This window comes from Crinia signifera, unplaced genomic scaffold (assembly GCF_055691185.1).
Source record: "Crinia signifera unplaced genomic scaffold, ASM5569118v1 HAP2_SCAFFOLD_160, whole genome shotgun sequence".
NCBI classification, from domain to species: Eukaryota; Metazoa; Chordata; class Amphibia; order Anura; family Myobatrachidae; genus Crinia; species Crinia signifera.
Window position 1 is genome coordinate 210,393 of NW_028142053.1, and position 27,562 is coordinate 237,954.

Here is a 27,562-nt window from a genome sequence, read left to right on the forward strand (position 1 = left end):
ATGCGGTAAAAACCCAGATAACGGGGTTTTTACCTTAGACAATCTCCCCCTGAGGCTTTCAAAAAATGAGAAACAGTGCATATTACGCATCCAACGATCCAGCGACGCTGGCAGACCTCACAGCATGATTCTTCTTCGGGCAGGTAAGTGCTACTCCTGGATGTCATCAAGCAGTCACTTCCTGCCACAGTACTGATTTGCTCATCCCCCTTCTTCTTCTTGGATCCGCGGAGTCCCAAATCAAAATCTCTTTTACACCTATACAAGTGACTCGCGACTATCACCTCCAGCACTCGACCAGGTCACGATTTGACCTCACAGTAAATCCTGAAACATTTTTACTAAGCAATCCCCCAAAATGTCATGATAATACAATACATGATTATACACAGTGTTATGCCCATTATATACAGTTATTATGCCCGCTATATACAGTTATTATTTCCGTTATATACAGTTATATTTTTAACAATTACATTCATTATTATACAGTACATGATTATACATAGTATTATGCCCGCTATATACAGTTATTATTCCCGTTATATACAGTTATATTTTTAACAATTACATTCATTATTATATAGTACATGATTATACATAGTATTATGCCCGCTATATACAGTTATTATTCCCGATATATAGTTATATTTTTAACGATTATATTCATGTTATTTTATGACAAAATAAATATATGCGATAATTATAGCAAAGGACAGCTCTTGCTTTAAGAGCTGTCCTTTGCGGTGAGAGTCGCCGGGTCACAGCAGTTCCCGGCGGCTCTCCCCTCCCTCCCACACCCGGCGCTGCTGCGCCGGGCTCTCCTCCTCCCTGCACCCGGAAGAGGATCAGTGCAGGGAGGAGGCCACAAGTCCAGGCAGCACAGCTCTGTGCTGCCCGGACACAGGTGAGGGGGCAATGCGGGGCGGCGGGGGTCCGTGCTGGGCGGCGGGGGTCCGTGCGGGGCGGCAGTGGGTTCGCGTTAGAAGCCCATTGGCTTCTATGGGGCATCGCCAGATTTTTCAGGCGATGCCACCCGCTGCGGTAACCCAGCGGGGGATGCTTAGAGCATCCCAAAATGCGGTAAAAACCCAGATAACGGGGTTTTTACCTTAGACAATCTCCCCCTGAGGCTTTCAAAAAATGAGAAACAGTGCATATTACGCATCCAACGATCCAGCGACGCTGGCAGACCTCACAGCATGATTCTTCTTCGGGCAGGTAAGTGCTACTCCTGGATGTCATCAAGCAGTCACTTCCTGCCACAGTACTGATTTGCTCATCCCCCTTCTTCTTGGATCCGCGGAGTCCCAAATCAAAATCTCTTTTACACCTATACAAGTGACTCGCGACTCTATCACCTCCAGCACTCGACCAGGTCACGATTTGATCTCACAGTAAATCCTGAAACATTTTTACCAAGCAATCCCCCAAAATGTCATGATAATACAATACATGATTATACACAGTGTTATGCCCATTATATACAGTTATTATGCCCGCTATATACAGTTATTATTTCCGTTATATACAGTTATATTTTTAACAATTACATTCATTATTATACAGTACATGATTATACATAGTATTATGCCCGCTATATACAGTTATTATTCCCGTTATATACAGTTATATTTTTAACAATTACATTCATTATTATATAGTACATGATTATACATAGTATTATGCCCGCTATATACAGTTATTATTCCCGATATATAGTTATATTTTTAACGATTACATTCATGTTATTTTATGACAAAATAAATATATGCGATAATTATAGCAAAGGACAGCTCTTGCTTTAAGAGCTGTTCTTTGCGGTGAGAGTCGCCGGGTCACAGCAGTTCCCGGCGGCTCTCCCCTCCCTCCCACACCCGGCGCTGCGCCGGGCTCTCCTCCTCCCTGCACCCGGAAGAGGATCAGTGCAGGGAGGAGGTCACAAGTCCAGGCAGCACAGCTCTGTGCTGCCCGGAGACAGGTGAGGGGGCAATGCGGGGCGGCGGGGGTCCGTGCTGGGCGGCGGGGGTCTGTGCGGGGCGGCAGTGGGTTCACGTTAGAAGCCCATTGGCTTCTATGGGGCATCGCCAGATTTTTCAGGCGATGCCACCCGCCGCGGTAACCCAGCGGGGGATGCTTAGAGCATCCCAAAATGCGGTAAAAACCCAGATAACTGGGTTTTTACCTTAGACAATCTCCCCCTGAGGCTTTCAAAAAATGAGAAACAGTGCATATTACGCATCCAACGATCCAGCGACGCTGGCAGACCTCACAGCATGATTCTTCTTCGGGCAGGTAAGTGCTACTCCTGGATGTCATCAAGCAGTCACTTCCTGCCACAGTACTGATTTGCTCATCCCCCTTCTTCTTCTTGGATCCGCGGAGTCCCAAATCAAAATCTCTTTTACACCTATACAAGTGACTCGCGACTATCACCTCCAGCACTCGACCAGGTCACGATTTGACCTCACAGTAAATCCTGAAACATTTTTACTAAGCAATCCCCCAAAATGTCATGATAATACAATACATGATTATACACAGTGTTATGCCCATTATATACAGTTATTATGCCCGCTATATACAGTTATTATTTCCGTTATATACAGTTATATTTTTAACAATTACATTCATTATTATACAGTACATGATTATACATAGTATTATGCCCGCTATATACAGTTATTATTCCCGTTATATACAGTTATATTTTTAACAATTACATTCATTATTATATAGTACATGATTATACATAGTATTATGCCCGCTATATACAGTTATTATTCCCGATATATAGTTATATTTTTAACGATTATATTCATGTTATTTTATGACAAAATAAATATATGCGATAATTATAGCAAAGGACAGCTCTTGCTTTAAGAGCTGTCCTTTGCGGTGAGAGTCGCCGGGTCACAGCAGTTCCCGGCGGCTCTCCCCTCCCTCCCACACCCGGCGCTGCTGCGCCGGGCTCTCCTCCTCCCTGCACCCGGAAGAGGATCAGTGCAGGGAGGAGGTCACAAGTCCAGGCAGCACAGCTCTGTGCTGCCCGGACACAGGTGAGGGGGCAATGCGGGGCGGCGGGGGTCCGTGCTGGGTGGCGGGGGTCTGTGCGGGGTGGCAGTGGGTTTGCGTTAGAAGCCCATTGGCTTCTATGGGGCATCGCCAGATTTTTCAGGCGATGCCACCCGCCGCGGTAACCCAGCGGGGGATGCTTAGAGCATCCCAAAATGCGGTAAAAACCCAGATAACAGGGTTTTTACCTTAGACAATCTCCCCCTGAGGCTTTCAAAAAATGAGAAACAGTGCATATTACGCATCCAACGATCCAGCGACGCTGGCAGACCTCACAGCATGATTCTTCTTCGGGCAGGTAAGTGCTACTCCTGGATGTCATCAAGCAGTCACTTCCTGCCACAGTACTGATTTGCTCATCCCCCTTCTTCTTCTTGGATCCGCGGAGTCCCAAATCAAAATCTCTTTTACACCTATACAAGTGACTCGCGACTCTATCACCTCCAGCACTCGACCAGGTCACGATTTGACCTCACAGTAAATCCTGAAACATTTTTACCAAGCAATCCCCCAAAATGTCATGATAATACAATACATGATTATACACAGTGTTATGCCCATTATATACAGTTATTATGCCCGCTATATACAGTTATTATTTCCGTTATATACAGTTATATTTTTAACAATTACATTCATTATTATACAGTACATGATTATACATAGTATTATGCCCGCTATATACAGTTATTATTCCCGTTATATACAGTTATATTTTTAACAATTACATTCATTATTATATAGTACATGATTATACATAGTATTATGCCCGCTATATACAGTTATTATTCCCGATATATAGTTATATTTTTAACGATTACATTCATGTTATTTTATGACAAAATAAATATATGCGATAATTATAGCAGAGGACAGCTCTTGCTTTAAGAGCTGTCCTTTGCGGTGAGAGTCGCCGGGTCACAGCAGTTCCCGGCGGCTCTCCCCTCCCTCCCACACGCGGCGCTGCTGCGCCGGGCTCTCCTCCTCCCTGCACCCGGAAGAGGATCAGTGCAGGGAGGAGGTCACAAGTCCAGGCAGCACAGCTCTGTGCTGCCCGGAGACAGGTGAGGGGGCAATGCGGGGCGGCGGGGGTCCGTGCTGGGCAGCGGGGGTCTGTGCGGGGCGGCAGTGGGTTCACGTTAGAAGCCCATTGGCTTCTATGGGGCATCGCCAGATTTTTCAGGCGATGCCACCCGCCGCGGTAACCCAGCGGGGGATGCTTAGAGCATCCCAAAATGCGGTAAAAACCCAGATAACGGGGTTTTTACCATAGACAATCTCCCCCTGAGGCTTTCAAAAAATGAGAAACAGTGCATATTACGCATCCAACGATCCAGCGACGCTGGCAGACCTCACAGCATGATTCTTCTTCGGGCAGGTAAGTGCTACTCCTGGATGTCATCAAGCAGTCACTTCCTGCCACAGTACTGATTTGCTCATCCCTCTTCTTCTTCTTGGATCCGCGGAGTCCCAAATCAAAATCTCTTTTACACCTATACAAGTGACTCGCGACTATCACCTCCAGCACTCGACCAGGTCACGATTTGACCTCACAGTAAATCCTGAAACATTTTTACTAAGCAATCCCCCAAAATGTCATGATAATACAATACATGATTATACACAGTGTTATGCCCATTATATACAGTTATTATGCCCGCTATATACAGTTATTATTTCCGTTATATACAGTTATATTTTTAACAATTACATTCATTATTATACAGTACATGATTATACATAGTATTATGCCCGCTATATACAGTTATTATTCCCGTTATATACAGTTATATTTTTAACAATTACATTCATTATTATATAGTACATGATTATACATAGTATTATGCCCGCTATATACAGTTATTATTCCCGATATATAGTTATATTTTTAACGATTATATTCATGTTATTTTATGACAAAATAAATATATGCGATAATTATAGCAAAGGACAGCTCTTGCTTTAAGAGCTGTCCTTTGCGGTGAGAGTCGCCGGGTCACAGCAGTTCCCGGCGGCTCTCCCCTCCCTCCCACACCCGGCGCTGCTGCGCCGGGCTCTCCTCCTCCCTGCACCCGGAAGAGGATCAGTGCAGGGAGGAGGTCACAAGTCCAGGCAGCACAGCTCTGTGCTGTCCGGACACAGGTGAGGGGGCAATGCTGGGCGGCGGGGGTCTGTGCGGGGCGGCAGTGGGTTCACGTTAGAAGCCCATTGGCTTCTATGGGGCATCGCCAGATTTTTCAGGCGATGCCACCCGCCGCGGTAACCCAGCGGGGGATGCTTAGAGCATCCCAAAATGCGGTAAAAACCCAGATAACGGGGTTTTTACCTTAGACAATCTCCCCCTGAGGCTTTCAAAAAATGAGAAACAGTGCATATTACGCATCCAACGATCCAGCGACGCTGGCAGACCTCACAGCATGATTCTTCTTCGGGCAGGTAAGTGCTACTCCTGGATGTCATCAAGCAGTCACTTCCTGCCACAGTACTGATTTGCTCATCCCCCTTCTTCTTCTTGGATCCGCGGAGTCCCAAATCAAAATCTCTTTTACACCTATACAAGTGACTCGCGACTCTATCACCTCCAGCACTCGACCAGGTCACGATTTGACCTCACAGTAAATCCTGAAACATTTTTACCAAGCAATCCCCCAAAATGTCATGATAATACAATACATGATTATACACAGTGTTATGCCCATTATATACAGTTATTATGCCCGCTATATACAGTTATTATTTCCGTTATATACAGTTATATTTTTAACAATTACATTCATTATTATACAGTACATGATTATACATAGTATTATGCCCGCTATATACAGTTATTATCCCCGTTATATACAGTTATATTTTTAACAATTACATTCATTATTATATAGTACATGATTATACATAGTATTATGCCCGCTATATACAGTTATTATTCCCGATATATAGTTATATTTTTAACGATTACATTCATGTTATTTTATGACAAAATAAATATATGCGATAATTATAGCAAAGGACAGCTCTTGCTTTAAGAGCTGTCCTTTGCGGTGAGAGTCGCCGGGTCACAGCAGTTCCCGGCGGCTCTCCCCTCCCTCCCACACGCGGCGCTGCTGCGCCGGGCTCTCCTCCTCCCTGCACCCGGAAGAGGATCAGTGCAGGGAGGAGGTCACAAGTCCAGGCAGCACAGCTCTGTGCTGCCCGGGCACAGGTGAGGGGGCAATGCGGGGCGGCGGGGGTCCGTGCTGGGCGGCGGGGGTCTGTTTGGGGCGGCAGTGGGTTCACGTTAGAAGCCCATTGGCTTCTATGGGGCATCGCCAGATTTTTCAGGCGATGCCACCCGCCGCGGTAACCCAGCGGGGGATGCTTAGAGCATCCCAAAATGCGGTAAAAACCCAGATAACGGGGTTTTTACCTTAGACAATCTCCCCTTGAGGCTTTCAAAAAATGAGAAACAGTGCATATTACGCATCCAACGATCCAGCGACGCTGGCAGACCTCACAGCATGATTCTTCTTCGGGCAGGTAAGTGCTACTCCTGGATGTCATCAAGCAGTCACTTCCTGCCACAGTACTGATTTGCTCATCCCCCTTCTTCTTCTTGGATCCGCGGAGTCCCAAATCAAAATCTCTTTTACACCTATACAAGTGACTCGCGACTCTATCACCTCCAGCACTCGACCAGGTCACGATTTGACCTCACAGTAAATCCTGAAACATTTTTACCAAGCAATCCCCCAAAATGTCATGATAATACAATACATGATTATACACAGTGTTATGCCCATTATATACAGTTATTATGCCCGCTATATACAGTTATTATTTCCGTTATATACAGTTATATTTTTAACAATTACATTCATTATTATACAGTACATGATTATACATAGTATTATGCCCGCTATATACAGTTATTATTCCCGTTATATACAGTTATATTTTTAACAATTACATTCATTATTATATAGTACATGATTATACATAGTATTATGCCCGCTATATACAGTTATTATTCCCGATATATAGTTATATTTTTAACGATTACATTCATGTTATTTTATGACAAAATAAATATATGCGATAATTATAGCAAAGGACAGCTCTTGCTTTAAGAGCTGTCCTTTGCGGTGAGAGTCGCCGGGTCACAGCAGTTCCCGGCGGCTCTCCCCTCCCTCCCACACCCGGCGCTGCTGCGCCGGGCTCTCCTCCTCCCTGCACCCGGAAGAGGATCAGTGCAGGGAGGAGGTCACAAGTCCAGGCAGCACAGCTCTGTGCTGCCCGGACACAGGTGAGGGGGCAATGCGGGGCGGCGGGGGTCCGTGCTGGGCGGCGGGGGTCTGTGCGGGGCGGCAGTGGGTTCGCGTTAGAAGCCCATTGGCTTCTATGGGGCATCGCCAGATTTTTTAGGCGATGCCACCCGCCGCGGTAACCCAGCGGGGGATGCTTAGAGCATCCCAAAATGCGGTAAAAACCCAGATAACGGGGTTTTTACCTTAGACAATCTCCCCCTGAGGCTTTCAAAAAATGAGAAACAGTGCATATTACGCATCCAACGATCCAGCGACGCTGGCAGACCTCACAGCATGATTCTTCTTCGGGCAGGTATGTGCTACTCCTGGATGTCATCAAGCAGTCACTTCCTGCCACAGTACTGATTTGCTCATCCCCCTTCTTCTTCTTGGATCCGCGGAGTCCCAAATCAAAATCTCTTTTACACCTATACAAGTGACTCGCGACTCTATCACCTCCAGCACTCGACCAGGTCACGATTTGACCTCACAGTAAATCCTGAAACATTTTTACCAAGCAATCCCCCAAAATGTCATGATAATACAATACATGATTATACACAGTGTTATGCCCATTATATACAGTTATTATGCCCGCTATATACAGTTATTATTTCCGTTATATACAGTTATATTTTTAACAATTACATTCATTATTATACAGTACATGATTATACATAGTATTATGCCCGCTATATACAGTTATTATTCCCGTTATATACAGTTATATTTTTAACAATTACATTCATTATTATATAGTACATGATTATACATAGTATTATGCCCACTATATACAGTTATTATTCCCGATATATAGTTATATTTTTAACGATTATATATTTATGTTATTTTATGACAAAATAAATATATGCGATAATTATAGCAAAGGACAGCTCTTGCTTTAAGAGCTGTTCTTTGCGGTGAGAGTCGCCGGGTCACAGCAGTTCCCGGCGGCTCTCCCCTCCCTCCCACACCCGGCGCTGCTGCGCCGGGCTCTCCTCCTCCCTGCACCCGGAAGAGGATCAGTGCAGGGAGGAGGTCACAAGTCCAGGCAGCACAGCTCTGTGCTGCCCGGACACAGGTGAGGGGGCAATGCGGGGCGGCGGGGGTCCGTGCTGGGCGGCGGGGGTCTGTGCGGGGCGGCAGTGGGTTTGCGTTAGAAGCCCATTGGCTTCTATGGGGCATCGCCAGATTTTTCAGGCGATGCCACCCGCCGCGGTAACCCAGCGGGGGATGCTTAGAGCATCCCAAAATGCGGTAAAAACCCAGATAACGGGGTTTTTACCTTAGACAATCTCCCCCTGAGGCTTTCAAAAAATGAGAAACAGTGCATATTACGCATCCAACGATCCAGCGACGCTGGCAGACCTCACAGCATGATTCTTCTTCGGGCAGGTAAGTGCTACTCCTGGATGTCATCAAGCAGTCACTTCCTGCCACAGTACTGATTTGCTCATCCCCCTTCTTCTTCTTGGATCCGCGGAGTCCCAAATCAAAATCTCTTTTACACCTATACAAGTGACTCGCGACTCTATCACCTCCAGCACTCGACCAGGTCACGATTTGACCTCACAGTAAATCCTGAAACATTTTTACCAAGCAATCCCCCAAAATGTCATGATAATACAATACATGATTATACACAGTGTTATGCCCATTATATACAGTTATTATGCCCGCTATATACAGTTATTATTTCCGTTATATACAGTTATATTTTTAACAATTACATTCATTATTATACAGTACATGATTATACATAGTATTATGCCCGCTATATACAGTTATTATTCCCGTTATATACAGTTATATTTTTAACAATTACATTCATTATTATATAGTACATGATTATACATAGTATTATGCCCGCTATATACAGTTATTATTCCCGATATATAGTTATATTTTTAACGATTACATTCATGTTATTTTATGACAAAATAAATATATGCGATAATTATAGCAAAGGACAGCTCTTGCTTTAAGAGCTGTCCTTTGCGGTGAGAGTCGCCGGGTCACAGCAGTTCCCGGCGGCTCTCCCCTCCCTCCCACACGCGGCGCTGCTGCGCCGGGCTCTCCTCCTCCCTGCACCCGGAAGAGGATCAGTGCAGGGAGGAGGTCACAAGTCCAGGCAGCACAGCTCTGTGCTGCCCGGAGACAGGTGAGGGGGCAATGCGGGGCGGCGGGGGTCCGTGCTGGGCGGCGGGGGTCTGTGCGGGGCGGCAGTGGGTTCACGTTAGAAGCCCATTGGCTTCTATGGGGCATCGCCAGATTTTTCAGGCGATGCCACCCGCCGCGGTAACCCAGCGGGGGATGCTTAGAGCATCCCAAAATGCGGTAAAAACCCAGATAACGGGGTTTTTACCTTAGACAATCTCCCCCTGAGGCTTTCAAAAAATGAGAAACAGTGCATATTACGCATCCAACGATCCAGCGACGCTGGCAGACCTCACAGCATGATTCTTCTTCGGGCAGGTAAGTGCTACTCCTGGATGTCATCAAGCAGTCACTTCCTGCCACAGTACTGATTTGCTCATCCCCCTTCTTCTTCTTGGATCCGCGGAGTCCCAAATCAAAATCTCTTTTACACCTATACAAGTGACTCGCGACTCTATCACCTCCAGCACTCGACCAGGTCACGATTTTACCTCACAGTGAATCCTGAAACATTTTTACCAAGCAATCCCCCAAAATGTCATGATTATACACAGTGTTATGCCCATTATATACAGTTATTATGCCCGCTATATACAGTTATTATTTCCGTTGTATACAGTTATATTTTTAACAATTACATTCATTATTATACAGTACATGATTATACATAGTATTATGCCCGCTATATACAGTTATTATTCCCGTTATATACAGTTATATTTTTAACAATTACATTCATTATTATATAGTACATGATTATACATAGTATTATGCCCGCTATATACAGTTATTATTCCCGATATATAGTTATATTTTTAACGATTACATTCATGTTATTTTATGACAAAATAAATATATGCGATAATTATAGCAAAGGACAGCTCTTGCTTTAAGAGCTGTTCTTTGCGGTGAGAGTCGCCGGGTCACAGCAGTTCCCGGCGGCTCTCCCCTCCCTCCCACACCCGGCGCTGCTGCGCCGCGCTCTCCTCCTCCCTGCACCCGGAAGAGGATCAGTGCAGGGAGGAGGTCACAAGTCCAGGCAGCACAGCTCTGTGCTGCCCGGACACAGGTGAGGGGGCAATGCGGGGCGGCGGGGGTCCGTGCTGGGCGGCGGGGGTCTGTGCGGGGCAGCAGTGGGTTCACGTTAGAAGCCCATTGGCTTCTATGGGGCATCGCCAGATTTTTCAGGCGATGCCACCCGCCGCGGTAACCCAGCGGGGGATGCTTAGAGCATCCCAAAATGCGGTAAAAACCCAGATAACGGGGTTTTTACCTTAGACAATCTCCCCCTGAGGCTTTCAAAAAATGAGAAACAGTGCATATTACGCATCCAACGATCCAGCGACGCTGGCAGACCTCACAGCATGATTCTTCTTCGGGCAGGTAAGTGCTACTCCTGGATGTCATCAAGCAGTCACTTCCTGCCACAGTACTGATTTGCTCATCCCCTTTCTTCTTCTTGGATCCGCGGAGTCCCAAATCAAAATCTCTTTTACACCTATACAAGTGACTCGCGACTCTATCACCTCCAGCACTCGACCAGGTCACGATTTTACCTCACAGTAAATCCTGAAACATTTTTACCAAGCAATCCCCCAAAATGTCATGATTATACACAGTGTTATGCCCATTATATACAGTTATTATGCCCGCTATATACAGTTATTATTTCCGTTGTATACAGTTATATTTTTAACAATTACATTCATTATTATACAGTACATGATTATACATAGTATTATGCCCGCTATATACAGTTATTATTCCCGTTATATACAGTTATATTTTTAACAATTACATTCATTATTATATAGTACATGATTATACATAGTATTATGCCCGCTATATACAGTTATTATTCCCGATATATAGTTATATTTTTAACGATTACATTCATGTTATTTTATGACAAAATAAATATATGCGATAATTATAGCAAAGGACAGCTCTTGCTTTAAGAGCTGTCCTTTGCGGTGAGAGTCGCCGGGTCACAGCAGTTCCCGGCGGCTCTCCCCTCCCTCCCACACGCGGCGCTGCTGCGCCGGGCTCTCCTCCTCCCTGCACCCGGAAGAGGATCAGTGCAGGGAGGAGGTCACAAGTCCAGGCAGCACAGCTCTGTGCTGCCCGGAGACAGGTGAGGGGGCAATGCGGGGCGGCGGGGGTCCGTGCTGGGCGGCGGGGGTCTGTGCGGGGCGGCAGTGGGTTCACGTTAGAAGCCCATTGGCTTCTATGGGGCATCGCCAGATTTTTCAGGCGATGCCACCCGCCGCGGTAACCCAGCGGGGGATGCTTAGAGCATCCCAAAATGCGGTAAAAACCCAGATAACGGGGTTTTTACCTTAGACAATCTCCACCTGAGGCTTTCAAAAAATGAGAAACAGTGCATATTACGCATCCAACGATCCAGCGACGCTGGCAGACCTCACAGCATGATTCTTCTTCGGGCAGGTAAGTGCTACTCCTGGATGTCATCAAGCAGTCACTTCCTGCCACAGTACTGATTTGCTCATCCCCCTTCTTCTTCTTGGATCCGCGGAGTCCCAAATCAAAATCTCTTTTACACCTATACAAGTGACTCGCGACTATCACCTCCAGCACTCGACCAGGTCACGATTTGACCTCACAGTAAATCCTGAAACATTTTTACTAAGCAATCCCCCAAAATGTCATGATAATACAATACATGATTATACACAGTGTTATGTCCATTATATACAGTTATTATGCCCGCTATATACAGTTATTATTTCCGTTATATACAGTTATATTTTTAACAATTACATTCATTATTATACAGTACATGATTATACATAGTATTATGCCCGCTATATACAGTTATTATTCCCGTTATATACAGTTATATTTTTAACAATTACATTCATTATTATATAGTACATGATTATACATAGTATTATGCCCGCTATATACAGTTATTATTCCCGATATATAGTTATATTTTTAACTATTATATTCATGTTATTTTATGACAAAATAAATATATGCGATAATTATAGCAAAGGACAGCTCTTGCTTTAAGAGCTGTCCTTTGCGGTGAGAGTCGCCGGGTCACAGCAGTTCCTGGCGGCTCTGCCCTCCCTCCCACACCCGGCGCTGCTGCGCCGGGCTCTCCTCCTCCCTGCACCCGGAAGAGGATCAGTGCAGGGAGGAGCTTACAAGTCCAGGCAGCACAGCTCTGTGCTGCCCGGACACAGGTGAGGGGGCAATGCGGGGCGGCGGGGGTCCGTGCTGGGCGGCGGGGGTCTGTGCGGGGCGGCAGTGGGTTCGCGTTAGAAGCCCATTGGCTTCTATGGGGCATCGCCAGATTTTTTAGGCGATGCCACCCGCCGCGGTAACCCAGCGGGGGATGCTTAGAGCATCCCAAAATGCGGTAAAAACCCAGATAACGGGGTTTTTACCTTAGACAATCTCCCCCTGAGGCTTTCAAAAAATGAGAAACAGTGCATATTACGCATCCAACGATCCAGCGACGCTGGCAGACCTCACAGCATGATTCTTCTTCGGGCAGGTAAGTGCTACTCCTGGATGTCATCAAGCAGTCACTTCCTGCCACAGTACTGATTTGCTCATCCCCCTTCTTCTTCTTGGATCCGCGGAGTCCCAAATCAAAATCTCTTTTACACCTATACAAGTGACTCGCGACTCTATCACCTCCAGCACTCGACCAGGTCACGATTTGACCTCACAGTAAATCCTGAAACATTTTTACCAAGCAATCCCCCAAAATGTCATGATAATACAATACATGATTATACACAGTGTTATGCCCATTATATACAGTTATTATGCCCGCTATATACAGTTATTATTTCCGTTATATACAGTTATATTTTTAACAATTACATTCATTATTATACAGTACATGATTATACATAGTATTATGCCCGCTATATACAGTTATTATTCCCGTTATATACAGTTATATTTTTAACAATTACATTCATTATTATATAGTACATGATTATACATAGTATTATGCCCGCTATATACAGTTATTATTCCCGATATATAGTTAGATTTTTAACGATTACATTCATGTTATTATATGACAAAATAAATATATGCGATAATTATAGCAAAGGACAGCTCTTGCTTTAAGAGCTGTCCTTTGCGGTGAGAGTCGCCGGGTCACAGCAGTTCCCGGCGGCTCTCCCCTCCCTCCCACACCCGGCGCTGCTGCGCCGGGCTCTCCTCCTCCCTGCACCCGGAAGAGGATCAGTGCAGGGAGGAGCTTACAAGTCCAGGCAGCACAACTCTGTGCTGCCCGGACACAGGTGAGGGGGCAATGCGGGGCGGCGGGGGTCCGTGCTGGGCGGCGGGGGTCTGTGCGGGGCGGCAGTGGGTTCGCGTTAGAAGCCCATTGGCTTCTATGGGGCATCGCCAGATTTTTTAGGCGATGCCACCCGCCGCGGTAACCCAGCGGGGGATGCTTAGAGCATCCCAAAATGCGGTAAAAACCCAGATAACGGGGTTTTTACCTTAGACAATCTCCCCCTGAGGCTTTCAAAAAATGAGAAACAGTGCATATTACGCATCCAACGATCCAGCGACGCTGGCAGACCTCACAGCATGATTCTTCTTCGGGCAGGTAAGTGCTACTCCTGGATGTCATCAAGCAGTCACTTCCTGCCACAGTACTGATTTGCTCATCCCCCTTCTTCTTCTTGGATCCGCGGAGTCCCAAATCAAAATCTCTTTTACACCTATACAAGTGACTCGCGACTCTATCACCTCCAGCACTCGACCAGGTCACGATTTGACCTCACAGTAAATCCTGAAACATTTTTACCAAGCAATCCCCCAAAATGTCATGATAATACAATACATGATTATACACAGTGTTATGCCCATTATATACAGTTATTATGCCCGCTATATACAGTTATTATTTCCGTTATATACAGTTATATTTTTAACAATTACATTCATTATTATACAGTACATGATTATACATAGTATTATGCCCGCTATATACAGTTATTATTCCCGTTATATACAGTTATATTTTTAACAATTACATTCATTATTATATAGTACATGATTATACATAGTATTATGCCCGCTATATACAGTTATTATTCCCGATATATAGTTATATTTTTAACGATTACATTCATGTTATTTTATGACAAAACAAATATATGCGATAATTATAGCAAAGGACAGCTCTTGCTTTAAGAGCTGTCCTTTGCGGTGAGAGTTGCCGGGTCACAGCAGTTCCCGGCGGCTCTCCCCTCCCTCCCACACCCGGCGCTGCTGCGCCGGGCTCTCCTCCTCCCTGCACCCGGAAGAGGATCAGTGCAGGGAGGAGGTTACAAGTCCAGGCAGCACAGCTCTGTGCTGCCCGGACACAGGTGAGGGGGCAATGCGGGGCGGCGGGGGTCCGTGCTGGGCGGCGGGGGTCCGTGCGGGGCGGCAGTGGGTTCGCGTTAGAAGCCCATTGGCTTCTATGGGGCATCGCCAGATTTTTCAGGCGATGCCACCCGCTGCGGTAACCCAGCGGGGGATGCTTAGAGCATCCCAAAATGCGGTAAAAACCCAGATAACGGGGTTTTTACCTTAGACAATCTCCCCTTGAGGCTTTCAAAAAATGAGAAACAGTGCATATTACGCATCCAACGATCCAGCGACGCTGGCAGACCTCACAGCATGATTCTTCTTCGGGCAGGTAAGTGCTACTCCTGGATGTCATCAAGCAGTCACTTCCTGCCACAGTACTGATTTGCTCATCCCCCTTCTTCTTCTTGGATCCGCGGAGTCCCAAATCGAAATCTCTTTTACACCTATACAAGTGACTCGCGACTCTATCACCTCCAGCACTCGACCAGGTCACGATTTGACCTCACAGTAAATCCTGAAACATTTTTACCAAGCAATCCCCCAAAATGTCATGATAATACAATACATGATTATACACAGTGTTATGCCCATTATATACAGTTATTATGCCCGCTATATACAGTTATTATTTCCGTTATATACAGTTATATTTTTAACAATTACATTCATTATTATATAGTACATGATTATACATAGTATTATGCCCGCTATACACAGTTATTATTCCCGATATATAGTTATATTTTTAACGATTACATTCATGTTATTTTATGACAAAATAAATATATGCGATAATTATAGCAAAGGACAGCTCTTGCTTTAAGAGCTGTCCTTTGCGGTGAGAGTTGCCGGGTCACAGCAGTTCCCGGCGGCTCTCCCCTCCCTCCCACACGCGGCGCTGCTGCGCCGGGCTCTCCTCCTCCCTGCACCCGGAAGAGGATCAGTGCAGGGAGGAGGTCACAAGTCCAGGCAGCACAGCTCTGTGCTGCCCGGAGACAGGTGAGGGGGCAATGCGGGGCGGCGGGGGTCCGTGCTGGGCGGCGGGGGTCTGTGCGGGGCGGCAGTGGGTTCACGTTAGAAGCCCATTGGCTTCTATGGGGCATCGCCAGATTTTTCAGGCGATGCCACCCGCCGCGGTAACCCAGCGGGGGATGCTTAGAGCATCCCAAAATGCGGTAAAAACCCAGATAACGGGGTTTTTACCTTAGACAATCTCCCCCTGAGGCTTTCAAAAAATGAGAAACAGTGCATATTACGCATCCAACGATCCAGCGACGCTGGCAGACCTCACAGCATGATTCTTCTTCGGGCAGGTAAGTGCTACTCCTGGATGTCATCAAGCAGTCACTTCCTGCCACAGTACTGATTTGCTCATCCCCCTTCTTCTTCTTGGATCCGCGGAGTCCCAAATCAAAATCTCTTTTACACCTATACAAGTGACTCGCGACTCTATCACCTCCAGCACTCGACCAGGTCACGATTTGACCTCACAGTAAATCCTGAAACATTTTTACCAAGCAATCCCCCAAAATGTCATGATTATACACAGTGTTATGCCCATTATATACAGTTATTATGCCCGCTATATACAGTTATTATTTCCGTTGTATACAGTTATATTTTTAACAATTACATTCATTATTATACAGTACATGATTATACATAGTATTATGCCCGCTATATACAGTTATTATTCCCGTTATATACAGTTATATTTTTAACAATTACATTCATTATTATATAGTACATGATTATACATAGTATTATGCCCGCTATATACAGTTATTATTCCCGATATATAGTTATATTTTTAACGATTACATTCATGTTATTTTATGACAAAATAAATATATGCGATAATTATAGCAAAGGACAGCTCTTGCTTTAAGAGCTGTCCTTTGCGGTGAGAGTCGCCGGGTCACAGCAGTTCCCGGCGGCTCTCCCCTCCCTCCCACACGCGGCGCTGCTGCGCCGGGCTCTCCTCCTCCCTGCACCCGGAAGAGGATCAGTGCAGGGAGGAGGTCACAAGTCCAGGCAGCACAGCTCTGTGCTGCCCGGAGACAGGTGAGGGGGCAATGCGGGGCGGCGGTGGTCCGTGCTGGGCGGCGGGGGTCTGTGCGGGGCGGCAGTGGGTTCACGTTAGAAGCCCATTGGCTTCTATGGGGCATCGCCAGATTTTTCAGGCGATGCCACCCGCCGCGGTAACCCAGCGGGGGATGCTTAGAGCATCCCAAAATGCGGTAAAAACCCAGATAACGGGGTTTTTACCTTAGACAATCTCCCCCTGAGGCTTTCAAAAAATGAGAAACAGTGCATATTACGCATCCAACGATCCAGCGACGCTGGCAGACCTCACAGCATGATTCTTCTTCGGGCAGGTAAGTGCTACTCCTGGATGTCATCAAGCAGTCACTTCCTGCCACAGTACTGATTTGCTCATCCCCCTTCTTCTTCTTGGATCCGCGGAGTCCCAAATCAAAATCTCTTTTACACCTATACAAGTGACTCGCGACTATCACCTCCAGCACTCGACCAGGTCACGATTTGACCTCACAGTAAATCCTGAAACATTTTTACTAAGCAATCCCCCAAAATGTCATGATAATACAATACATGATTATACACAGTGTTATGCCCATTATATACAGTTATTATGCCCGCTATATACAGTTATTATTTCCGTTATATACAGTTATATTTTTAACAATTACATTCATTATTATACAGTACATGATTATACATAGTATTATGCCCGCTATATACAGTTATTATTCCCGTTATATACAGTTATATTTTTAACAATTACATTCATTATTATATAGTACATGATTATACATAGTATTATGCCCGCTATATACAGTTATTATTCCCGATATATAGTTATATTTTTAACGATTATATTCATGTTATTTTATGACAAAATAAATATATGCGATAATTATAGCAAAGGACAGCTCTTGCTTTAAGAGCTGTCCTTTGCGGTGAGAGTCGCCGGGTCACAGCAGTTCCCGGCGGCTCTCCCCTCCCTCCCACACCCGGCGCTGCTGCGCCGGGCTCTCCTCCTCCCTGCACCCGGAAGAGGATCAGTGCAGGGAGGAGGCCACAAGTCCAGGCAGCACAGCTCTGTGCTGCCCGGACACAGGTGAGGGGGCAATGCGGGGCGGCGGTGGTCCGTGCTGGGCGGCGGGGGTCCGTGCGGGGCGGCAGTGGGTTCGCGTTAGAAGCCCATTGGCTTCTATGGGGCATCGCCAGATTTTTCAGGCGATGCCACCCGCCGCGGTAACCCAGCGGGGGATGCTTAGAGCATCCCAAAATGCGGTAAAAACCCAGATAACGGGGTTTTTACCTTAGACAATCTCCCCCTGAGGCTTTCAAAAAATGAGAAACAGTGCATATTACGCATCCAACGATCCAGCGACGCTGGCAGACCTCACAACATGATTCTTCTTCGGGCAGGTAAGTGCTACTCCTGGATGTCATCAAGCAGTCACTTCCTGCCACAGTACTGATTTGCTCATCCCCCTTCTTCTTCTTGGATCCGCGGAGTCCCAAATCAAAATCTCTTTTACACCTATACAAGTGACTCGCGACTTTATCACCTCCAGCACTCGACCAGGTCACGATTTGACCTCACAGTAAATCCTGAAACATTTTTACCAAGCAATCCCCCAAAATGTCATGATAATACAATACATGATTATACACAGTGTTATGCCCATTATATACAGTTATTATGCCCGCTATATACAGTTATTATTTCCGTTATATACAGTTATATTTTTAACAATTACATTCATTATTATACAGTACATGATTATACATAGTATTATGCCCGCTATATACAGTTATTATTCCCGTTATATACAGTTATATTTTTAACAATTACATTCATTATTATATAGTACATGATTATACATAGTATTATGCCCGCTATATACAGTTATTATTCCCGATATATAGTTATATTTTTAACGATTACATTCATGTTATTTTATGACAAAATAAATATATGCGATAATTATAACAAAGGACAGCTCTTGCTTTAAGAGCTGTCCTTTGCGGTGAGAGTCGCCGGGTCACAGCAGTTCCCGGCGGCTCTCCCCTCCCTCCCACACCCGGCGCTGCTGCGCCGGGCTCTCCTCCTCCCTGCACCCGGAAGAGGATCAGTGCAGGGAGGAGGTCACAAGTCCAGGCAGCACAGCTCTGTGCTGCCCGGACACAGGTGAGGGGGCAACGCGGGGCGGCGGGGGTCTGTGCGGGGCGGCAGTGGGTTCGCGTTAGAAGCCCATTGGCTTCTATGGGGCATCGCCAGATTTTTCAGGTGATGCCACCCGCTGCGGTAACCCAGCGGGGGATGCTTAGAGCATCCCAAAATGCGGTAAAAACCCAGATAACGGGGTTTTTACCTTAGACAATCTCCCCTTGAGGCTTTCAAAAAATGAGAAACAGTGCATATTACGCATCCAACGATCCAGCGACGCTGGCAGACCTCACAGCATGATTCTTCTTCGGGCAGGTAAGTGCTACTCCTGGATGTCATCAAGCAGTCACTTCCTGCCACAGTACTGATTTGCTCATCCCCCTTCTTCTTCTTGGATCCGCGGAGTCCCAAATCAAAATCTCTTTTACACCTATACAAGTGACTCGCGACTCTATCACCTCCAGCACTCGACCAGGTCACGATTTGACCTCACAGTAAATCCTGAAACATTTTTACCAAGCAATCCCCCAAAATGTCATGATAATACAATACATGATTATACACAGTGTTATGCCCATTATATACAGTTATTATGCCCGCTATATACAGTTATTATTTCCGTTATATACATTTATATTTTTAACAATTACATTCATTATTATACAGTACATGATTATACATAGTATTATGCCCGCTATATACAGTTATTATTCCCGTTATATACAGTTATATTTTTAACAATTACATTCATTATTATATAGTACATGATTATACATAGTATTATGCCCGCTATATACAGTTATTATTCCCGAATATAGAGTTATATTTTTAACGATTACATTCATGTTATTTTATGACAAAATAAATATATGCGATAATTATAGCAAAGGACAGCTCTTGCTTTAAGAGCTGTCCTTTGCGGTGAGAGTCGCCGGGTCACAGCAGTTCCCGGCGGCTCTCCCCTCCCTCCCACACCCGGCGCTGCTGCGCCGGGCTCTCCTCCTCCCTGCACCCGGAAGAGGATCAGTGCAGGGAGGAGCTTACAAGTCCAGGCAGCACAGCTCTGTGCTGCCCGGACACAGGTGAGGGGGCAATGCGGGGCGGCGGGGGTCCGTGCTGGGCGGCGGGGGTCTGTGCGGGGCGGCAGTGGGTTCGCGTTAGAAGCCCATTGGCTTCTATGGGGCACCTCCAGATTTTTTAGGCGATGCCACCCGCCGCGGTAACCCAGCGGGGGATGCTTAGAGCATCCCAAAATGCGGTAAAAACCCAGATAACGGGATTTTTACCTTAGACAATCTCCCCCTGAGGCTTTCAAAAAATGAGAAACAGTGCATATTACGCATCCAACGATCCAGCGACGCTGGCAGACCTCACAGCATGATTCTTCTTCGGGCAGGTAAGTGCTACTCCTGGATGTCATCAAGCAGTCACTTCCTGCCACAGTACTGATTTGCTCATCCCCCTTCTTCTTCTTGGATCCGCGGAGTCCCAAATCAAAATCTCTTTTACACCTATACAAGTGACTCGCGACTCTATCACCTCCAGCACTCGACCAGGTCACGATTTGACCTCACAGTAAATCCTGAAACATTTTTACCAAGCAATCCCCCAAAATGTCATGATAATACAATACATGATTATACACAGTGTTATGCCCATTATATACAGTTATTATGCCCGCTATATACAGTTATTATTTCCGTTATATACAGTTATATTTTTAACAATTACATTCATTATTATACAGTACATGATTATACATAGTATTATGCCCGCTATATACAGTTATTATTCCCGTTATATACAGTTATATTTTTAACAATTACATTTATTATTATATAGTACATGATTATACATAGTATTATGCCCACTATATACAGTTATTATTCCCGATATATAGTTATATTTTTAACGATTATATTCATGTTATTTTATGACAAAATAAATATATGCGATAATTATAGCAAAGGACAGCTCTTGCTTTAAGAGCTGTTCTTTGCGGTGAGAGTCGCCGGGTCACAGCAGTTCCCGGCGGCTCTCCCCTCCCTCCCACACCCGGCGCTGCTGCGCCGGGCTCTCCTCCTCCCTGCACCCGGAAGAGGATCAGTGCAGGGAGGAGGTCACAAGTCCAGGCAGCACAGCTCTGTGCTGCCCGGACACAGGTGAGGGGGCAATGCGGGGCGGCGGGGGTCCGTGCTGGGCGGCGGGGGTCTGTGCGGGGCGGCAGTGGGTTTGCGTTAGAAGCCCATTGGCTTCTATGGGGCATCGCCAGATTTTTCAGGCGATGCCACCCGCCGCGCTAACCCAGCGGGGGATGCTTAGAGCATCCCAAAATGCGGTAAAAACCCAGATAACGGGGTTTTTACCTTAGACAATCTCCCCCTGAGGCTTTCAAAAAATGAGAAACAGTGCATATTACGCATCCAACGATCCAGCGACGCTGGCAGACCTCACAGCATGATTCTTCTTCGGGCAGGTAAGTGCTACTCCTGGATGTCATCAAGCAGTCACTTCCTGCCACAGTACTGATTTGCTCATCCCCCTTCTTCTTCTTGGATCCGCGGAGTCCCAAATCAAAATCTCTTTTACACCTATACAAGTGACTCGCAACTCTATCACCTCCAGCACTCGACCAGGTCACGATTTGACCTCACAGTAAATCCTGAAACATTTTTACCAAGCAATCCCCCAAAATGTCATGATAATACAATACATGATTATACACAGTGTTATGCCCATTATATACAGTTATTATGCCCGCTATATACAGTTATTATTTCCGTTATATACAGTTATATTATTAACAATTACATTCATTATTATACAGTACATGATTATACATAGTATTATGCCCGCTATATACAGTTATTATTCCCGTTATATACAGTTATATTTTTAACAATTACATTCATTATTATATAGTACATGATTATACATAGTATTATGCCCGCTGTATACAGTTATTATTCCCGATATATAGTTATATTTTTAACGATTACATTCATGTTATTTTATGACAAAATAAATATATGCGATAATTATAGCAAAGGACAGCTCTTGCTTTAAGAGCTGTCCTTTGCGGTGAGAGTCGCCGAGTCACAGCAGTTCCCGGCGGCTCTCCCCTCCCTCCCACACGCGGCGCTGCTGCGCCGGGCTCTCCTCCTCCCTGCACCCGGAAGAGGATCAGTGCAGGGAGGAGGTCACAAGTCCAGGCAGCACAGCTCTGTGCTGCCCGGAGACAGGTGAGGGGGCAATGCGGGGCGGCGGGGGTCCGTGCTGGGCGGCGGGGGTCTGTGCAGGGCGGCAGTGGGTTCACGTTAGAAGCCCATTGGCTTCTATGGGGCATCGCCAGATTTTTCAGGCGATGCCACCCGCCGCGGTAACCCAGCGGGGGATGCTTAGAGCATCCCAAAATGCGGTAAAAACACAGATAACGGGGTTTTTACCTTAGACAATCTCCCCCTGAGGCTTTCAAAAAATGAGAAACAGTGCATATTACGCATCCAACGATCCAGCGACGCTGGCAGACCTCACAGCATGATTCTTCTTCGGGCAGGTAAGTGCTACTCCTGGATGTCATCAAGCAGTCACTTCCTGCCACAGTACTGATTTGCTCATCCCCCTTCTTCTTCTTGGATCCGCGGAGTCCCAAATCAAAATCTCTTTTACACCTATACAAGTGACTCGCGACTCTATCACCTCCAGCACTCGACCAGGTCACGATTTGACCTCACAGTAAATCCTGAAACATTTTTACCAAGCAATCCCCCAAAATGTCATGATAATACAATACATGATTATACACAGTGTTATGCCCATTATTCACAGTTATTATGCCCGCTATATACAGTTATTATTTCCGTTATATACAGTTATATTTTTAACAATTACATTCATTATTATACAGTACATGATTATACATAGTATTATGCCCGCTATATACAGTTATTATTCCCGTTATATACAGTTATATTTTTAACAATTACATTCATTATTATATAGTACATGATTATACATAGTATTATGCCCGCTATATACAGTTATTATTCCCGATATATAGTTATATTTTTAACGATTACATTCATGTTATTTTATGACAAAATAAATATATGCGATAGATAATTATAGCAAAGGACAGCTCTTGCTTTAAGAGCTGTCCTTTGCGGTGAGAGTCGCCGGGTCACAGCAGTTCCCGGCGGCTCTCCCCTCCCTCCCACACGCGGCGCTGCTGCGCCGGGCTCTCCTCCTCCCTGCACCCGGAAGAGGATCAGTGCAGGGAGGAGGTCACAAGTCCAGGCAGCACAGCTCTGTGCTGCCCGGAGACAGGTGAGGGGGCAATGCGGGGCGGCGGGGGTCCGTGCTGGGCGGCGGGGGTCTGTGCGGGGCGGCAGTGGGTTCACGTTAGAAGCCCATTGGCTTCTATGGGGCATCGCCAGATTTTTCAGGCGATGCCACCCGCCGCGGTAACCCAGCGGGGGATGCTTAGAGCATCCCAAAATGCGGTAAAAACCCAGATAACGGGGTTTTTACCTTAGACAATCTCCCCCTGAGGCTTTCAAAAAATGAGAAACAGTGCATATTACGCATCCAACGATCCAGCGACGCTGGCAGACCTCACAGCATGATTCTTCTTCGGGCAGGTAAGTGCTACTCCTGGATGTCATCAAGCAGTCACTTCCTGCCACAGTACTGATTTGCTCATCCCCCTTCTTCTTCTTGGATCCGCGGAGTCCCAAATCAAAATCTCTTTTACACCTATACAAGTGACTCGCGACTATCACCTCCAGCACTCGACCAGGTCACGATTTGACCTCACAGTAAATCCTGAAACATTTTTACTAAGCAATCCCCCAAAATGTCATGATAATACAATACATGATTATACACAGTGTTATGCCCATTATATACAGTTATTATGCCCGCTATATACAGTTATTATTTCCGTTATATACAGTTATATTTTTAACAATTACATTCATTATTATACAGTACATGATTATACATAGTATTATGCCCGCTATATACAGTTATTATTCCCGTTATATACAGTTATATTTTTAACAATTACATTCATTATTATATAGTACATGATTATACATAGTATTATGCCCGCTATATACAGTTATTATTCCCGTTATATACAGTTATATTTTTAACAATTACATTCATTATTATATAGTACATGATTATACATAGTATTATGCCCGCTATATACAGTTATTATTCCCGATATATAGTTATATTTTTAACGATTACATTCATGTTATTTTATGACAAAACAAATATATGCGATAATTATAGCAAAGGACAGCTCTTGCTTTAAGAGCTGTCCTTTGCGGTGAGAGTCGCAGGGTCACAGCAGTTCCCGGCGGCTCTCCCCTCCCTCCCACACCCGGCGCTGCTGCGCCGGGCTCTCCTCCTCCCTGCACCCGGAAGAGGATCAGTGCAGGGAGGAGGTTACAAGTCCAGGCAGCACAGCTCTGTGCTGCCCGGACACAGGTGAGGGGGCAATGCGGGGCGGCGGGGGTCCGTGCTGGGCGGCGGGGGTCCGTGCGGGGCGGCAGTGGGTTCGCGTTAGAAGCCCATTGGCTTCTATGGGGCATCGCCAGATTTTTCAGGCGATGCCACCCGCTGCGGTAACCCAGCGGGGGATGCTTAGAGCATCCCAAAATGCGGTAAAAACCCAGATAACGGGGTTTTTACCTTAGACAATCTCCCCTTGAGGCTTTCAAAAAATGAGAAACAGTGCATATTACGCATCCAACGATCCAGCGACGCTGGCAGACCTCACAGCATGATTCTTCTTCGGGCAGGTAAGTGCTACTCCTGGATGTCATCAAGCAGTCACTTCCTGCCACAGTACTGATTTGCTCATCCCCCTTCTTCTTCTTGGATCCGCGGAGTCCCAAATCAAAATCTCTTTTACACCTATACAAGTGACTCGCGACTCTATCACCTCCAGCACTCGACCAGGTCACGATTTGACCTCACAGTAAATCCTGAAACATTTTTACCAAGCAATCCCCCAAAATGTCATGATAATACAATACATGATTATACACAGTGTTATGCCCATTATATACAGTTATTATGCCCGCTATATACAGTTATTATTTCCGTTATATACAGTTATATTTTTAACAATTACATTCATTATTATACAGTACATGATTATACATAGTATTATGCCCGCTATATACAGTTATTATTCCCGTTATATACAGTTATATTTTTAACAATTACATTCATTATTATATAGTACATGATTATACATAGTATTATGCCCGCTATATACAGTTATTATTCCCGTTATATACAGTTATATTTTTAACAATTACATTCATTATTATATAGTACATGATTATACATAGTATTATGCCCGCTATATACAGTTATTATTCCCGATATATAGTTATATTTTTAACGATTACATTCATGTTATTTTATGACAAAACAAATATATGCGATAATTATAGCAAAGGACAGCTCTTGCTTTAAGAGCTGTCCTTTGCGGTGAGAGTCGCAGGGTCACAGCAGTTCCCGGCGGCTCTCCCCTCCCTCCCACACCCGGCGCTGCTGCGCCGGGCTCTCCTCCTCCCTGCACCCGGAAGAGGATCAGTGCAGGGAGGAGGTTACAAGTCCAGGCAGCACAGCTCTGTGCTGCCCGGACACAGGTGAGGGGGCAATGCGGGGCGGCGGGGGTCCGTGCTGGGCGGCGGGGGTCCGTGCGGGGCGGCAGTGGGTTCGCGTTAGAAGCCCATTGGCTTCTATGGGGCATCGCCAGATTTTTCAGGCGATGCCACCCGCTGCGGTAACCCAGCGGGGGATGCTTAGAGCATCCCAAAATGCGGTAAAAACCCAGATAACGGGGTTTTTACCTTAGACAATCTCCCCTTGAGGCTTTCAAAAAATGAGAAACAGTGCATATTACGCATCCAACGATCCAGCGACGCTGGCAGACCTCACAGCATGATTCTTCTTCGGGCAGGTAAGTGCTACTCCTGGATGTCATCAAGCAGTCACTTCCTGCCACAGTACTGATTTGCTCATCCCCCTTCTTCTTCTTGGATCCGCGGAGTCCCAAATCAAAATCTCTTTTACACCTATACAAGTGACTCGCGACTCTATCACCTCCAGCACTCGACCAGGTCACGATTTGACCTCACAGTAAATCCTGAAACATTTTTACCAAGCAATCCCCCAAAATGTCATGATAATACAATACATGATTATACACAGTGTTATGCCCATTATATACAGTTATTATGCCCGCTATATACAGTTATTATTTCCGTTATATACAGTTATATTTTTAACAATTACATTCATTATTATACAGTACATGATTATACATAGTATTATGCCCGCTATATACAGTTATTATTCCCGTTATATACAGTTATATTTTTAACAATTACATTCATTATTATATAGTACATGATTATACATAGTATTATGCCCGCTATATACAGTTATTATTCCCGATATATAGTTATATTTTTAACGATTACATTCATGTTATTTTATGACAAAATAAATATATGCGATAATTATAGCAAAGGACAGCTCTTGCTTTAAGAGCTGTCCTTTGCGGTGAGAGTCGCCGGGTCACAGCAGTTCCCGGCGGCTCTCCCCTCCCTCCCACACCCGGCGCTGCTGCGCCGGGCTCTCCTCCTCCCTGCACCCGAAAGAGGATCAGTGCAGGGAGGAGCTTACAAGTCCAGGCAGCACAGCTCTGTGCTGCCCGGACACAGGTGAGGGGGCAATGCGGGGCGGCGGGGGTCCGTGCTGGGCGGCGGGGGTCCGTGCGGGGCGGCAGTGGGTTCGCGTTAGAAGCCCATTGGCTTCTATGGGGCATCGCCAGATTTTTCAGGCGATGCCACCCGCTGCGGTAACCCAGCGGGGGATGCTTAGAGCATCCCAAAATGCGGTAAAAACCCAGATAACGGGGTTTTTACCTTAGACAATCTCCCCCTGAGGCTTTCAAAAAATGAGAAACAGTGCATATTACGCATCCAACGATCCAGCGACGCTGGCAGACCTCACAGCATGATTCTTCTTCGGGCAGGTAAGTGCTACTCCTGGATGTCATCAAGCAGTCACTTCCTGCCACAGTACTGATTTGCTCATCCCCCTTCTTCTTCTTAGATCCGCGGAGTCCCAAATCAAAATCTCTTTTACACCTATACAAGTGACTCGCGACTTTATCACCTCCAGCACTCGACCAGGTCACGATTTGACCTCACAGTAAATCCTGAAACATTTTTACCAAGCAATCCCCCAAAATGTCATGATAATACAATACATGATTATACACAGTGTTATGCCCATTATATACAGTTATTATGCCCGCTATATACAGTTATTATTTCCGTTATATACAGTTATATTTTTAACAATTACATTCATTATTATACAGTACATGATTATACATAGTATTATGCCCGCTATATACAGTTATTATTCCCGTTATATACAGTTATATTTT